Below are 15,867 nucleotides of genomic sequence, written 5' to 3' on the forward strand. Positions count from 1 at the left end.
ATTTTATCAGAAATTTTATTGTCCCGCGCGCGCCATACTTGCCACCTGTATTCGCGGTTAAATACCGATAGTATCGTACAGATTACAGCGACGCTAAACAGGGCAATTTTCGCGAATTGCGTCCGACAGCTCACGGCACCAGTGTGGCTGTCCCAGGTCCCAGTCGCTATCGCGCGACGAATTTTAGACGCGTGATGGTTGCGCGCAATACGTTATCCCGGTGCAGCACAGGGGAGAAAAACGCCATCGCCATCTGCCACCGAACGATTATTATTTCCCAAATAAATTAGCAGCCGCGTAGTAGTAAATCGTGCGAGCGACGCGACGCGACGCGACACGACGCGGTGGCCGGTTAGAGATAAATTATGCTGCCGATACGAGCGTCGCGTCGTAAGCGATAAACATTAACCACCGCGCGCGCCGCTACGACTTGGCTCCACTCATAAATTATCTTAATTAATTGCGCCGCCACGGCGCAGATCCACCGGCGCGTTATTTTGTAAGACGACGGTTCGACTGCCTGACTTGCCGGTTCCGCCTTTACACGTTTTCTTATATCTGTCCCTTTCCTCCTCCGTTTCCACGACGTCTCTTTCAATACCGCCCGAGGAATTCTTCGAAAAATCCCGCCTTTAGAAACTCACATTGCAGGTAACGGTGTTTAAGACAAAGGAGGACATCGAATGTTCCCCGTAAAGTAAATTCCACGGATTTTATCGGCCGGTTCTCGGGACATTCCGAAACCGAGTAACTTCATTTCTCCAACTGCGCCTTCGATATCCTTCGATATTGAGCCGGGATTTACGAGCAGGTATTAAATATTAAAAAAGTCCCGAAGTCTGCGAAGACAGATGTATTTCGATTATTTATTGGAGGAATTTAGAAAGTTGACGTGCGCGCGCGCGCGCACGCATATTTTAACGGTTCCTGTAAACGGCGTTACACAAGCCGATTCGATTCGTTCTCTCGAATTTTGCATGAGCAACGGGCAGCAACATTCAAATTATCACGATTTTCGGATTCGGCACAAATATTTATCGGAGTTATCTGTTATACGCGGTTTTAACCGGCCGCTATTCATAAATATTGTTACAACCGCCATTCTCCAACACACGAATTGCCACCATTAACGATTCAACGTCGGATTCTATTTATATACGGCGCTATATCGGCGCCATTACCGTCACGGGGCTTTAATCACGGTGCTCACCCCTGATTGCGGTTTATCGGGATTTCCGATAGCGCCGGTAAGCGCAACGCGGCGTAATTGCATGGATTTCTTCGTCGCAATCTGCGCGTATTTATTCTTCTCTGGCGCGACCGATCGGAACAGCCACCCCGGTAATGAGCTATGCCCCCGTGGAAAATATGCGACATAATGCGATCGAGAATATTTAATCTTTAACCAGAAATTGAAGTCGGTGTTATCTCGGTGAAATCCAATTTCGCTTTAAATAAAGAAAAATATATATCGCGTCTCATAAATTTCCTGAAGAAAAGCCTATTAAAAATTCTTGAATATAGAAATGTGTCAAATATATATGGAAATGAATATATGCCGTATATATATAAGTACGCATATTATACAAATATTACAATTGTATGCTTCAAAATAACTTTGAGACAACTTCATATTATACAAGCAAATACCTATATTAATTTTTAAAATCTTTTTTTGTTGACCATACCGAAGCTCAACTAATCGAGTTCAGTCTCATCTAATCGCAAGACATGTCGTAAATATAAGATAATAGTTATAGTGATATATATACTAACAATAAGTAATTTCGCTTCATGTTTGTTTATATGCATATTTGTTATATTCATATAATAGAAGTAAGAAACTTAAAAGCGCTTCATGCCGCGAGCCATTTATTCTTTTCTTAATAGCGGCAGAAATTCTGCGGCATTCATTACCATATTCAAGAAAAGAAGCTTGATACTGCCAGAATTAATTGAAGATCTCTCCGGAAAAAACATTGTGAAATGTTTTTGAGCTATTTTTCAATCTGTGTGCTAAAATGAAAAAAGGTTTTAACAAAAAACATCGCTTATTTGACGAAATATTTCATAAAATAATTATTATATTAAAAGAAGCTTCAATATATATAGTATAAGTCGCTGCTATATAGAAGCTATATATAGTATAAATCACTGCTATATAGAACCCCCCAGCTACACGCCACTACGTTCGATACTTCGCCACTAACGTTTCACATCTGATAATTCTGATGCTCGTAACATTTTTCCGGGGAAAATTCTCTTCCTCCTCAATTTCCGAAGACTTCAGCCCACGTCCGCAATTTCGCGAACGTATTATATTAATTCCGGTCGGAGCACTCCGCGGCCGCCATCGACGAATTAGATTAAAGAGGCGCACGCGGCCGCTATTTATCATCTCGCGCGATAACAGAATTATTATTATCCAATTAGGCCGCGCTATAGGAGCACCGCGGAGCCGCCTCATTGCTTTCACCGACGAAATTGTAAACAAACACGACTATAGGGGGGTGACTATCACAATTTATTCAGGCTAACAAGCCTGGAGGAAAATTCGGCGACGTCGAGCCCGCTCTCGTACAACGCTTTATCGTCGTTTCGGTTGCTATTAATGACCGTGGATGTATCTTATCTTGCGGCAAGCATGCAAGCGGGAAGAATGCCGTTCCTCGTCGACGGCAGCCGTGGGTAACGATAAAGCCGGATACACACCTGGCCTGTGTGTGAAAAAAAAAACGTCGTGCCGTGTGTGCGGCCGACGCGGCGACAGAAATCAATTTTCCATCGCGCCGCGCTTCGCGCTGCGAAAAATGCGCCCGCAACGTTCGGATGCGCGAAGCTTTATTAAAAAGTTAATTGCGGTAGACGGGGAGATATATATCGCGATGTATTCCGCGCCGTTGGACACTTCGTAGAAATGCAGTCGATAAAACGCACCCGAGCGTATCGATTTTATGATACTCTGAAACTCGTGTTTGGAGAGCGCAACTCGGGCAGACCGGGGGATCTTCTGTCGAAAAGAAAGACGATGCTTGCGGAATTTTCACGCAAGTGAAGTATTTATTCTCCGACTTCGAAAGGTCCTCCGGCTAAGCTGCTCCCCCAAACGTCATGTTTATTTTTATCTCCTGCTTGAACAAGCAGATCTTTAATATACTTCCGTCCCTGCCCACGACGAAAATACAAGCGGGAATCTCTCCGGTTCGCCGGAGATACAACATTTCTCGGTAGCAATATCGCCTTAGCATCCAGTAGTCGAAATAATAGAAAATGCAAATTGCTATCGAACTTATGAACTTTAATCGGATTCCATGCCCGACTGTTCGCATTTTTTTTTTTTGCTTCCTTTTAATCCTCTCATAATCAAGAGGAGATCAAAGATCCCAGACAAATTGCATTTTTTATCTCAAATAAGTAATCTTCGTTATTATCACGTGCATTAATCTCGCATATACTATATTTCAATACGTGAAGCAGAAGTGAAGCTTGTTTAACTTAAAATGAAAGTACGATACTGGAATGACTTTGGGAGAATTTCATCCTCTTATGGCTACTCCCATCTTCTCATAATCGTGTTATTGGTTCATCTTTTATCCCAGATTTCGGCCTGGCTTTTATCCCTTCCTCTTCGTTGTGAAAGCCGCGTAATGCGCGCGTGACGATCGGATCGACCCTTCGCGTGACCGCGTGGGAAGGACAGCCTAGCCGTCGTATTTTCAGGCCTCCAGGAGTGCAACCCCCTTCGTGCCGAGGCGTACGCTAAGTTATTCGACCGGCACGATATTAATTAGTCCTCGTCTTGCGCGCGGAGGTACTACCCGACCCGGACGAATCTCGCGCTCGCGCGCGTGCTCGAAATTCAATCGCTCGCGCAGCGGCCGCTAGCGGGGGGGGGGTGGAATAATAATTATCACGGCAGTTAACCCCGTTTTCAGGAGTCTTCGATCATAGCAGACGCTCGTCGTCAGACCGGCTCTGGTAGCAATTCCCTTCTCGGCCCTGTAATTAATTCCGCGCCGCGCAGCGTCACAATACGCGACACGGCGAAAGTTAGAGGCGGATTTATTTTATCCAACTCGCACGAGAGAGAGAGAGAGAGAGAGAGAGAGAGAGAGAGAGAGAGAGAGAGAGAGAGAAGAGCATAATGATAAAGAGAGAGACACCGCGCTCTCTCAGTTGATACTCGCATGACCGGCCAACGGTGGATTCTAATTGTCCTTTAGCCCCCGTGTTCCGGACGCAATTTAACCCGCCTCCGGCTTTGACCCTGTTATTTCGATGAAATTATGCGTTTTGGACGCTGAGCGCATCCCGCTACCGTCCGGTAATTCTCGAGATAATCATATAGCAGTAGAACTTGAACTAAATGACCAGTGACGTAACTAGGCAAGGGGTGGCACAAGCGCGAGATTGGCAAAATTTACACGTTAATTTACATAACATTCATTAGCATCGTAGCCCTTTACTTAAACATTCTTACATTATCCGTGTATTAAAATGATGGGAATGTATTTTGGGGAAAAATGCGGTTAGATACGCCGCGAGGGAAAGTTATGCTAACATCCTGAATAACCCTCGGTGCACACACGGCTAATTACGACTGTGCGAATGCCTGATGAGTGTTATCCATCCGGGCGACGTCGACTACGTTAAAAACAGGTGGTGTTATTGAAAACGGTTTCTTCGTAGCCGCACCCCCAATTTCGTCCTCATCATACCTGCTTATCTACCAAGCAATTGTTAGTAATTGCAAGTTATCTATTATAATCTGAGCATCTGACATTTGTCTGTGTCGTGTTGAAAGCATGAGACACTGCATTATGGCTGATATAAAGCTACACAAAGGTGCATCACGATTTCTAATAAAACCGGATTCTACGAGAAATGCATGCACACCGAATTGTTTAATATTTTATATTTTATATTAGCAATTTGTATTTCAGTCATAAAGATAGAACATTTTTTACACAAAAAAAATGAAAAGTGTGTTCGTGCTCTTTCTAATTATTATTAATTAGAATTATTAACTAAAATTACAGCGTTAATTATTTTTATTATGAGCATAGGTATGCCTCATTTAGCGAATCGATAATCAAAAACCAGAATTATCATAACAAATGTAAAATAGGCGTGAAATGCAAATTCAATCGATTGTATTCAGTGCACGGACTGGTAATGATGCCAATTCACGTATATAAACTCCAATGGTTTATATGAAGAGCTTATTAAGTCAATACAGAATCCGCTTGGCTCATTACCGACTTATCAACTCTGACGTCATATAGCGCGGAAATTATCGACCTGTCTCATGTGCGCTTTCAGTCTTAAGATATGGTCAATTTGAGGACATGTCGGAGGTGATTCCATTGACAAGATCCGTATTTTTAATATATGAGGTCGCTCCACGAGGGTACTTACGAGGTTCATAAAGTGGTGCTTCAGCCTTGATATTAACCTTGGCTCGAGATCGTGCTCAGTAAACATACCTTAATTGATCGTAAGTACGTTTTTTTATTCACAGAACGAGATTCCACCCACTTATATCGAGATAGCATCATATTCACAAGGAAGTCCTGTGTAGACTGAATTGATACAATACCGCCGGAACGGACGAATCGTTAAATGCAGACTTGGCCATCTATTATATACCTATTATCTATAATTATAAAATATATCTCTATCTTTCGTTACTTTTCGATTCATAAATTCTATATGATATTATTTCTTTAATTTACTGTAAATATATAATTATTTTCTATTTTATTAACTAAATATCCAAGAATACATTACTTGTAACTGGTTACATTTTAAGAAATTATATAAAAACTTTAAACATTTTATCCTTAATTCTTTTTCTTTATCTGATATGGAATTTTTAAAAATTTATACAGGAAAACGTCAGCTTTGATGAATCTAAAATTTCTTTTCCTCGACGAACATAGTCAGAGGATTTCCTGGCTACCAAGTTTTTGCAGATAGGAAAATTTTCATTACTTATTACATTCGATGGATTAACTAATATCATGCTTGCGAAAAAGAGAAAGAAGAAAGTTAAGAGATGTAACACTTAACATTTCTAACATTTTGTTAAGCATACATAAATCTAAAAATTCATCCAAAAAATCTGTTTTAAAATTTAATTCAAATTATTTAGAATATTCCGCATAATTTCGAGCCTCTTTAATTTGGTTAAACTGAAAATTAACTTAACTAAGTCGAATCCTCTTTTAGCGATAAAATATATAATATTTATAATTTAAAATTGTAAAACGCAGAATCATTCAGCAATAATCTGTCATCTCAAGTCTGTGATCTCAAAATGTGCGCAATATACGTCGTAATAATTTCGTATGTATTAAATGTCACGATAAATTCTACATGGGCGTTAACATCTTAACGTCACGCGAATACATGCGCGTGGTTAAGTGGTTAAGTGCGGCAAATATATCCCATATTCGCTGTTGACATGCTCGGCGGTGTTCTGTCTTGCCCTGGCTTCGCGAAACGTAGACACACGAGTGTGTGCCCAAACAAAATGTCAGAATCAGACAGGGCCTCGTTACGCTAAACACGAGGCGCGAATTCCCGCCAAAGTCGTTAAGCCGGGGAGCGATGGGGGGAAATGCCCTGTAGTTTCCGGATGTAGCGCGGATGAGGAGAAATATGACGTGTTCTATACACGCTCGTGCGGCTCGGCCGTGCCGCCGCTCGTTCGATGATCAATCATTCGTTCGAGCGGAGTGATTCGACCTGTTCCCTCGCGCGCGGCTGATTAGCGCCTACGGATATGTCGCTGCATCGCGCGGGTAATCAACGTAATTGCCTCCGGGCCGATATCTTGGGAATAGAAACACCGCTCTTAATAACATTACGCATGTATATATATATATGTGACGTGACGTATACCGTGGCGTATCTCGCGTCTCTCTCTTTCTCCTCGCCGCCTTTCTTCAAATTCCGCGTAAAATCCAACTTCGCAGACGAGAGACGTGGAAATCCTCCATTCATTGAATACCAATAAAATGGAGCATGCAAAAGATTCGGGTCGCTTCACTGGTTTATAAGAAAAGTCTGAAGGGCGTAACGCGGCGGCATTGACGAAGCGCGTCGAGAAAACGATTCCTTCCGTCTGAAAGTACTTTTTCCCGAACCACCGAACTTCGTTTGCGGCCGCGCGACACGAGAGGGATCTACCTTGACAGAAGGACGGAGACAGAGAGAGGCGGATTAAACCGACGTCGTGCCCGTTTTTCTCGTGATCGGAGAACCGACGATAAATGCGTGGCGACGCGAAAGTGTAAATGGCTGCTGCCGCGCGCTTTAGTTACGACGTGCAGGCACCCGCTCGCCCTGGTAATCGCGTCCGCTCGACAGCCATTTAAAAGCTCTCGGAATAAAGAGGAATAAAAAAGGGATGAGAACGCGAACACACGCCCCCGCGAATGCATTAAATCAGTCTATCGGAGGTGCCTCAAAGGTTTCCTTACGCCCGCGACTACGGGGGGGGGAGGGGAGGTGTGTTACGAGCCTCTCCAAAGCTCTCGCGCAGAGAAACGGAGCTAGAAACGCACGGATGAAGTTTAGTCTTTCAAGAGGCGATATATACGTGTTCCCCGCTTGGAATGTCCCTCGGCATTACTGCGTCATCCGCGCGGATCGTCAAAGGGTAATTCATTGCACTTCAAATGCGGCACTTCTCGGTACGCGCATGCGACGACAATGCGGATCGCGTTCCCTCGGAACTTTAAAGTCTCCTACATTAAATAACACGAGCCCGAGCGAGGTTGCGTGGATGGCGAGCAAGAATCCCGGCTTGATATCGTCACGCAAAAACCACGACGACATAACACACGAACGAAACGTCGCGTCGTTGCGTGTTCCGTGCCGCATAAACGTTGTTTCATACTTCCGCATATATCGGCAACGATCCTAATGCGGGAAATCCTCTTACGATCCGATGCATTCTGCTTTCGAAAACCCGGGGATCAATCCGCGAACCATCGATCACATTCGGTCTCCCGTCGCGTTCCAAGACGACGACGCTCCTGCGCTCGATTGTCGGGATTGATCCCTACGATATATGGCGGGCACCTGCCGCAACCTGCCGCTACACACGGGCCGCACGCTTCAATCACCGCATCTCTCGCCCCCTCCCGCGGTGTCTTCTGCATGAAAATTTCGCCGCCAGCGTCGCTTTTTCAAGCTGCTGCACAACAAAACAAAGAGAGAGAGAGAGAGAGAGAGAGGAAGAGAAGTCTTCGTGCTTTTTGTTGATGATGAGAAGCGTTCCTATCGCGAGTCGCGAACCATCTGCTCCTCCGGTGGTGGATCGCGAACGCGCATGTTCCTGGTACGTCTCCCTGTTTCTCGTCGCATTGTCCAGCGTTTCCTTTTCTAAGCTATATAATATGTACGTATACACTATTCTCCGTAGTCAAGACAACATAACCACGAGTTACGAGTACTGCGCCGCAAAGTTTTAATAAGAATCTCGAAACGACCGCCGGCTGCGAAGAAACACCGCGTTTCCATGCGCATGCGAAAAACGCTAAGGATTTAGGAACATTTCTTTTCCCTCGGCGTCTATCTATTATCGGAGGGCTAACATCGCTTATTACTACATATGTGTGCATAAGATGTATATCAGTTTCTGGAAACAGATTATAACTTTTATTTAAACGAAAATAGAAAAACTTGGAAAGAAAATCTTGTATTCAGAAAGTTCCATGATCTTTCTATGATCCTACAATGTGTTTTTAAATAAAGATATACATTTTCATTAGCATAAATCGATGCTTCTTTAATTAAAGATTATATAATTCTACACTTCTAACATGTAGATACGGTTTCCGGGAAGCGAATAAAAAATACCAGATGATTTCGCAATCTCGTCCCTGGCGGAATTACGAAGCCTTTATCGGAATTAAATGTTAACTTAATTTTCGTGAGGGGCCGTGAATACGTTGCGGGTATATCGGCGACGGAATATTGCCTCTCGCCGGAAACCAGTTTCCTCACCAAAGTCTCGCTACTTTGGCCGCTAGCCGATTTCTCGAACATCTCTCATGCAAATGCCCTGGCGCCCTCCGCGTCGTTTCCCTCCCCAAGTGGCGGCATATAAAAGGAGATATCGCGTTCTTACGACTAATTAGAAATGTGAATCTCCTTAGCTCGGTTATCTCTTGCGCACGTTAATTCCTTTAATGATTGCGGCCAGGCACGAATCGCGTTTTTCCTGCCCGGAATGTGGCTATCGTGACAAAAGTCGTGGAACTCGGATAGCGCCGCAATTACATCGCGACGGAGGATTTAACTTTTTAAACTATAACCATTATTACGTAACATTTGATGTCGGAAGTGTGCTATTTTTCTCGGTGGCTACTTGGACGAAACGTGCGTCGAATTAATTAAGGACACTTGGGCAATTTTAAACGTCCCGCATATTCGAAATTCTCCGCGACTTACGCGGAGAGTTATTGCGAGTTTTCACGCTCGATTTACAACAAGATTCCATTTGCACGTTATATTAACGTATTCTTTGCATATTAATTGTCTAGTTGATGCTCCCCTGTCGGGCTAATATGAAAAATGATAATCACTGGTATAGCACACGCGATAATTAGCAAAGGCTCGTCGTTACGTGCTTATCAACCGTACGATCATCATCATCTCAATTAGCGGAGCTCGTTAAGTTGCACAAGCTATGTCGGCTAATTTAAACCACACACGAAGTAGGATATGTCATGTGACGCGACAACTAGATAATAACATATATTTGCGGACCCACGTTGCTAAGACATTATTCTCTTGATATTATCTTTCACCATTAATTGAATGTATAGATATGATAATAAAAGATGAACAATACTACAAGCGCTTGTTACTTAAAAAATCTCTCTAATTATACTTCCAAAACTTTATTATATATTCAAAAGATAAAGTAAAAAATTATTCACATTTATTTATATCTATCTTAAGCTAAAATTAATATTTATATTTATTTACAGCTAGCCATAATTTTCATAAGTCTCTCGTTAACGAAATATTAATATTGCGATTGTTTAAGAGGCCTCATGCGTTTTACATGCATGAGGCTATCGCGTTGAATGCCGAAACAACCAACGCCGCGTTACACATCTGCGTGACTGCGTAACGCGATTCGCCCGCGGCGGGAATTTCACGCGCGACGCCTCCTCTTTTTCGCCCCGAAGAGCGACGACTACCGGAACAATTATTCAAACTATTACATTATCAAAGGCGACTACCCGCGTATTTTCCATTTTTCGAATTACGCTTTAAACGGGTGCTCTCCCGTTTCCTATAGCGCCGCGGCGCGGCGCAATAAATGCACCGAGAACAGTCTCATTCCGGCATGAATGCTAAAAGGGCATAAGGATAAAGGGAAGATCATAGAGAGTGAGGGGAGAGCAGGGGCGGCGGTGGGACCAAAGTGAATGAATTTATTCATACGAGACGTTGTAACACCGCTCCGTGGGCGGAATCCAATTTTGTTAGCCGTCCCCGCAGACAGAACGGGGAACGGCTAATGCCCGTCACGAAGGGCATTTGCCGCGTTTTAAACGCGGATAGTTACGGCATTTAGCGACGACTCCAAGTTTTTCGTCAGTTCCTTTCCGCGCGCACCTCACAAACTCGCGACAGCTCGCCTCTTCCAACGTCAATTCCACCACCTCTTTTCCACCGTCCGTTAAGGGGCTAAGTCGAGTTTGATAGCGGCAGCGCGTTCCTTCGCGGTAGTTTACCGCGAATCCCAAGCTGCAAACGACGGTCCTCTCTCGTCCTGGGCGAAATTTGTTTGGAAACTTTATTCATTCGTAGCAAACGGTCACTTCGCCCTTCCTTCCCATCCCGCCCGTATCCTAGCGGCCCCGGTCTTCCAATGAATGATTTCGACGTAACTCCCGTCTTTCCGGGATTCAACCTTCAGTTTGCGAATTACCGGCCAGGTGAGGTTCCGAACTTTGAGAAACTGGACGAACTGCTCTACGGAAACTTGTCCATTGCACGTAGTCGCTCTCGTATTTTTAAGCCCCCTTTTCTCCCTTCGGGAGAAATAACTCCGCCAACAATCGCCGGACGATTTTAATCCAAGCTATTAGTGACCATTAAACGTAATTTAATAATTGTATGGCCCGGAAGGGGTTACGAGAAGCGTATGCGAAACGCTGAGTGCTTCTAATGCGCCATTAAAGAGTCCTACCGCCGACAATTCTGCCCCGTATTGCCATGAGACGCATACAAGCGTAGCACTTACCACCGTCACGTATTCGCGGTATGTTCGCGAAAATCCAATCGTCTACATGTGTATATCCCGAACTGTCGAAATCTCTTAATGTCTTAATACATTGCTTAACCCATTTCTCACACCGCTCGCTAATCGATAAAGTTAAAGAAGATAAGCCGAACAGCCACAGAAATCCATAACGGGCTTCGGAGCGTATATTGCCGCGTTTCCTATTTCGCGTGTGATTTGACTTAACCATTTCCTCGCAAATAACACAATCTAAAGTTTAATCGACAGGGCATACAATTCCTGTCTGAAACGTATTATCACCTAATCTAGATTTATTCACATAATAATGAGATTACCCGCGTATTACACAAAAACATAGTAGATCGATATCCATATTAATGTATGCACCTGATAAACAATTCTGCTCGATAACTAAAAGCAAAAATCATGTAAAATAATACGTATTTTGAAAAGGTCTCTTTTTGCACTATACGCATTTAAATGAGATAAATATCTTATGACGTTTTTGAAACGAGAAACGCAATTTCGGAAAAACTTGTTGAGCAATAAGTGACTTTCGAAATGTTCACCGCGACTTTATCTCTTATTTTTTTTTGATGAAAGTTTTCCCCCATCGGATTATTTTCGCTCGAGAGAAATACTAGATATACCCTTGTTTCCCCGCGTCGCACTGCGCTTCCACGCGCTAGATCCGCCACTAAAGCTGCGAGAGAATTTCTGATCCGCGTAAAAGAACCGCAGTGGCGCCCAAGCCGCGACCAGGATTTGCGTCGACGATAATAAACTTGGTAGATATCCCCGCTGCGGCGGTAGACCGCTGTCAACGCGTGACAGTTTAAAGCGACATGAGCTAGTCCCTACAGCCGAAATCACACCACCGCCTGCTGTTACCTCCGGCATCGGCGTAGGCGCCAGCCAGCCAGCCAGCCAGCCAACCAACCAGCCAAGCCAGCAAGCGAACTTTATAGTCAGCGGAAGCCGGTGGCCCTGGTACCCATTAGTTCCTTGAACCCCCGGATACACCGCTTAATCCAATTTGCCAACTCTCGAGCGAAGGCGTAACGTAACATACCCACCGAGCGTGACATTTATGCAGCCGGCGGAAAAGCTACACGCGCGAAATTATTGCGCAAATAGGACAACGAAGTCGGCAAATCCTGGACGTTATGTGCCTTTGACTCCTCTCTCTCTCACCCTATCCCCGGGGAGAGGGTAGCGAGTCTCACCGACGGCGTTTAATTATCGACTTTGAGACTTTCGTTTCGCACGCAATTACGGAATGCAGCGTATCGAGCCGAGGGTAAAGTGGAGGGTGCAGCGCTCGTTGCGAATAAAAAGAAGAACGGAAAAAAAACGAAAGGGCGAAAGAACGCTTGCGCAGAAAACTGTTCTTCATTTCGAAACACCGTCCTAAAATAGGTAAACGCGGGCAATCTCCTTCCACAGTTCATTATAGGACTCTTCTAAGAGACTTCTGAAAGGGCTTTCATTTTTGTGAATGCCGGGCACGAGCTTCTGGCAACGAGTCCACGAATTGCAGCGCGCGAGTTTGCAAGTCGGTGCATAATGCAGGTGGGGAGTAGTGAAGTTTACGTAATACAGGACAATAGCGAGCCAGCTGCGTGGGCTTATTTCACCATGATTATGGAGGCCTTCAGCCGACCTAGCTCACACAGATTGCGAATCGCCATAGAAGGTGTGTAACGCGTAGCGATATATTTAAATTAGACAAAGAGAATCATGGTGGAGAAAAAGCCACAAAAGAAAAGCAGATTAATTCCAAACTGCGCAATCATTTTTTCAGCGGTATGTTTTAAATAAAAAAATTTATAAAATTTTATATCGCAAGTCGCAAGCCAATTATTCCTCACGAAAATAGTTTTTGTAATAACTGAATCAATTATAAGTAAAATGAAGATCATAAATCCTAGTTAAGAGCAATAAATCATACTTATTAATTTGGCATATAAACTTGTAAGCAAATTGTATGTGAAAAAACTAAAGATAATTAAAAAATTAAAACTAATAAATTTATCAATCAAAGAAAGATGGAGCGTGGAGCCGCAACAAGGTGTTGGTGTTCATATATATTCTATACTTCTATTCTTAATAAATTTATAATTTTTATATCATTATAAATTAATAGATTTAAAAAAATCTTAAGTTGTTTTTTCACCACTTGCTTTTAGTATACAAAAATAAATAAATATATTCAAGATATTAAACGGCTAAAACAAAAAAATAAATCACAAGTTTCTTGACATATGACGTCTAAGTAAGATTTGACTTATCATGGTAATTGTAAGCAAATAGTTACAAAATTGTAGTATTGTACAATACTTCAACCGTGATTCCGTCAATTTAAAGTATCTAGACGCGCCCATGTAAATATAAAGTTTTCGGGCAACGTTTGGATTAAGGGTCACAACAAAACGGTAAAACTAATTATTCGTTCCAGGAGGATGCCCAGCCTCAAGAGGGAGCGACGGAGTCTCTCTAGTCGCGTTTACGCTAGGGCGTTTATGGAACTGGTTCTCAGACCATCTCCGGGAAGCAGACAGCGACGACCTAAATGGAACTCTGCAATCGAACGAAACGAAAGAGAGGGAGAGACCGAGGTACGTCGAGTAGAAATGTCTCTCTCGCAGAAGACGGACGTGTAAGCATCCTCGCATCGCTAATGCTGAGATCGAGACCAGTTCGGTTCGTCGCACCCGGCTCTTTCATTCGTGCCTCGCGCGAAGAAATATTAGCGCGACGAGGGTTCCAAATAGCGGCAACCCTTCCAGGATAAATAGCCCGTGCGAAAAGAGATTAATAGAGCGACCCGAAAAAATTCTTTCGAATTCTTTCGTGTATATCTTTTGACGTTATTACGAGCTCGACAAAACGCTCGCAAATAATATCACCCTTTCGTTTACAGAGGGTTGTATGAAACGTCCATCGAGAATTCTATGGAACATGTTTTGACATCAACAGTCCCAAGCATCGAAAGAAAATGTATAATATCATTATTATATCGTTTACATAAGTCGAAATTGAAAAGCTATGATCAAACTTACGGAATAATCTAGATGGGCGTATATAAATATATAAATAAAATAAAAGTGGAAACGTTAAGTGAGAGTAAAAAGTATTTTGTAGGATAGCTGAGTTTGTAAGATGTCTAGAATCAATAGAAAACATATATAGATATTAAATATAATATTTAAGTCAATTGATTTGCATAAGATGCATTTTGCGAGTTTGCTTTAGTTGAGTGCATCATTATTCCTATCGGTTATCGTGCGAAGTTATTTAAAAAGTGCGGACAGATTCATAAAAAATATGTCGACGCAAGGAGAAAGTAGAGTGAACGCGAAACCGGATGAGAACGTTCGCGAAGATAAATAAGCACTCTTATTTCGTTCAGACGGAAAATTAAACAGCGGAAGAAGAGTCATCGCGACTCTTTAATCATACAATAACGCATTTTATTATTACGCAGGTAATTGGAGAGAATGGAGTCTCGCCTGCGTAATAGGTAGACTATTAAATTGCGAATGTACATAGATATGCGTTTAGATAACGTAAACGTGCATTTTCTTCATGCGGCAAAGCGGATATTTCAAGCGTCCGACAAGCTTAATAATCGCTATGAATATGTACTAGCGCAGCAAAGTTAAATACCATGTATACTATCGCGAATTTATTAATTGATATAACGGATAAAAATATAAGAATCGTAAATTTTATTTACGAGCACACGTGCAAACGAACGAGGCGCACAGGCAATATAATAACGAACAACAATTAATTCCTATTAGATCAATTGAACCAAGATGCACCCGCAATGCTTGTTGATCATAAAGAAAGGTAGTCTTAACGAGAAATAATAGACAGTCACGTGTTACAATAATGCAACGACGATCTTAATCGACCTTTATTACTCGTAAATGTATCATTTAAGAGGAGTTTGAAGATATTGGCACGAAATATTATCAGTAAAACATTAAGCATAATGTTGTTCGGCGTTGTATTCTGTATATCTCCTCCTTTCGAAATGGATATATAATGTACCGTAATGGTAGTATAGAGCATCACAGAGAATAAAAAATATTTCCGCGGAATGCCCACAGACTTTCTTTTATCTTGAAATAATTTGCCTGCTAAAAGGCTAAAAGCCTTGGCGAATTCCTAACGCGACGCCGAAGACCACACTCAGGTCGGAGTAAAAAAGAAAAATGTGTATACAAAGCAATTCTAGTAGGAACAGAGACACGCATAAAACACCGACACGCTTTATAAATATTCGGACCTTTTTAACGTCTCGTTTAATTCCACGTTGTGTAGGCAGAGGTACTGCAGACAGAACGCACAACGAAACGCCTCTATTTTTTCCCTTTATTTTCCATAATTCCATTAATAATCTTGATATGAACTGTCATATTACAGAACGTGTTATTTAATTTATTGCGTAGATATGGCGAAGTATGAGCTTAATAGACATGCGTGCGGTTTAAATATTAATGATACCATATTATATCTATCGAGACGAACCCGACTCCAAATTGGTTAAAATATTCGTAGGTGCGTATATTTCCCATTTTCGC

The 15,867-nt window shown here is 42.6% G+C and overlaps 1 protein-coding gene and 1 long non-coding RNA gene across 9 annotated transcripts in view; one reads left to right on the forward strand and one right to left on the reverse strand.

Annotated features, from left to right (window-relative positions):
* LOC139769685 (uncharacterized) overlaps positions 1-15,384 on the forward strand; it is a 41,077-nt gene extending 25,693 nt beyond the window's left edge. Inside the window, exon 2 of the long non-coding RNA XR_011717619.1 lies at positions 13,734-15,384. This is a non-coding gene — a long non-coding RNA (uncharacterized lncRNA). The remainder of the gene's footprint in view (positions 1-13,733) is intronic.
* The window catches only part of LOC139769164 (adenosine receptor A1), a 164,592-nt gene that overhangs the window by 37,741 nt on the left and 110,984 nt on the right, over positions 1-15,867 (reverse strand). The window lies entirely within an intron of this gene.

The sequence above is a fragment of the Temnothorax nylanderi genome, unplaced genomic scaffold, assembly GCF_030848795.1.
Source record: "Temnothorax nylanderi isolate EJ_2023f unplaced genomic scaffold, tnyl_v1.0 TNYL_tig0001_pilon, whole genome shotgun sequence".
Lineage (NCBI taxonomy): Eukaryota > Metazoa > Arthropoda > Insecta > Hymenoptera > Formicidae > Temnothorax > Temnothorax nylanderi.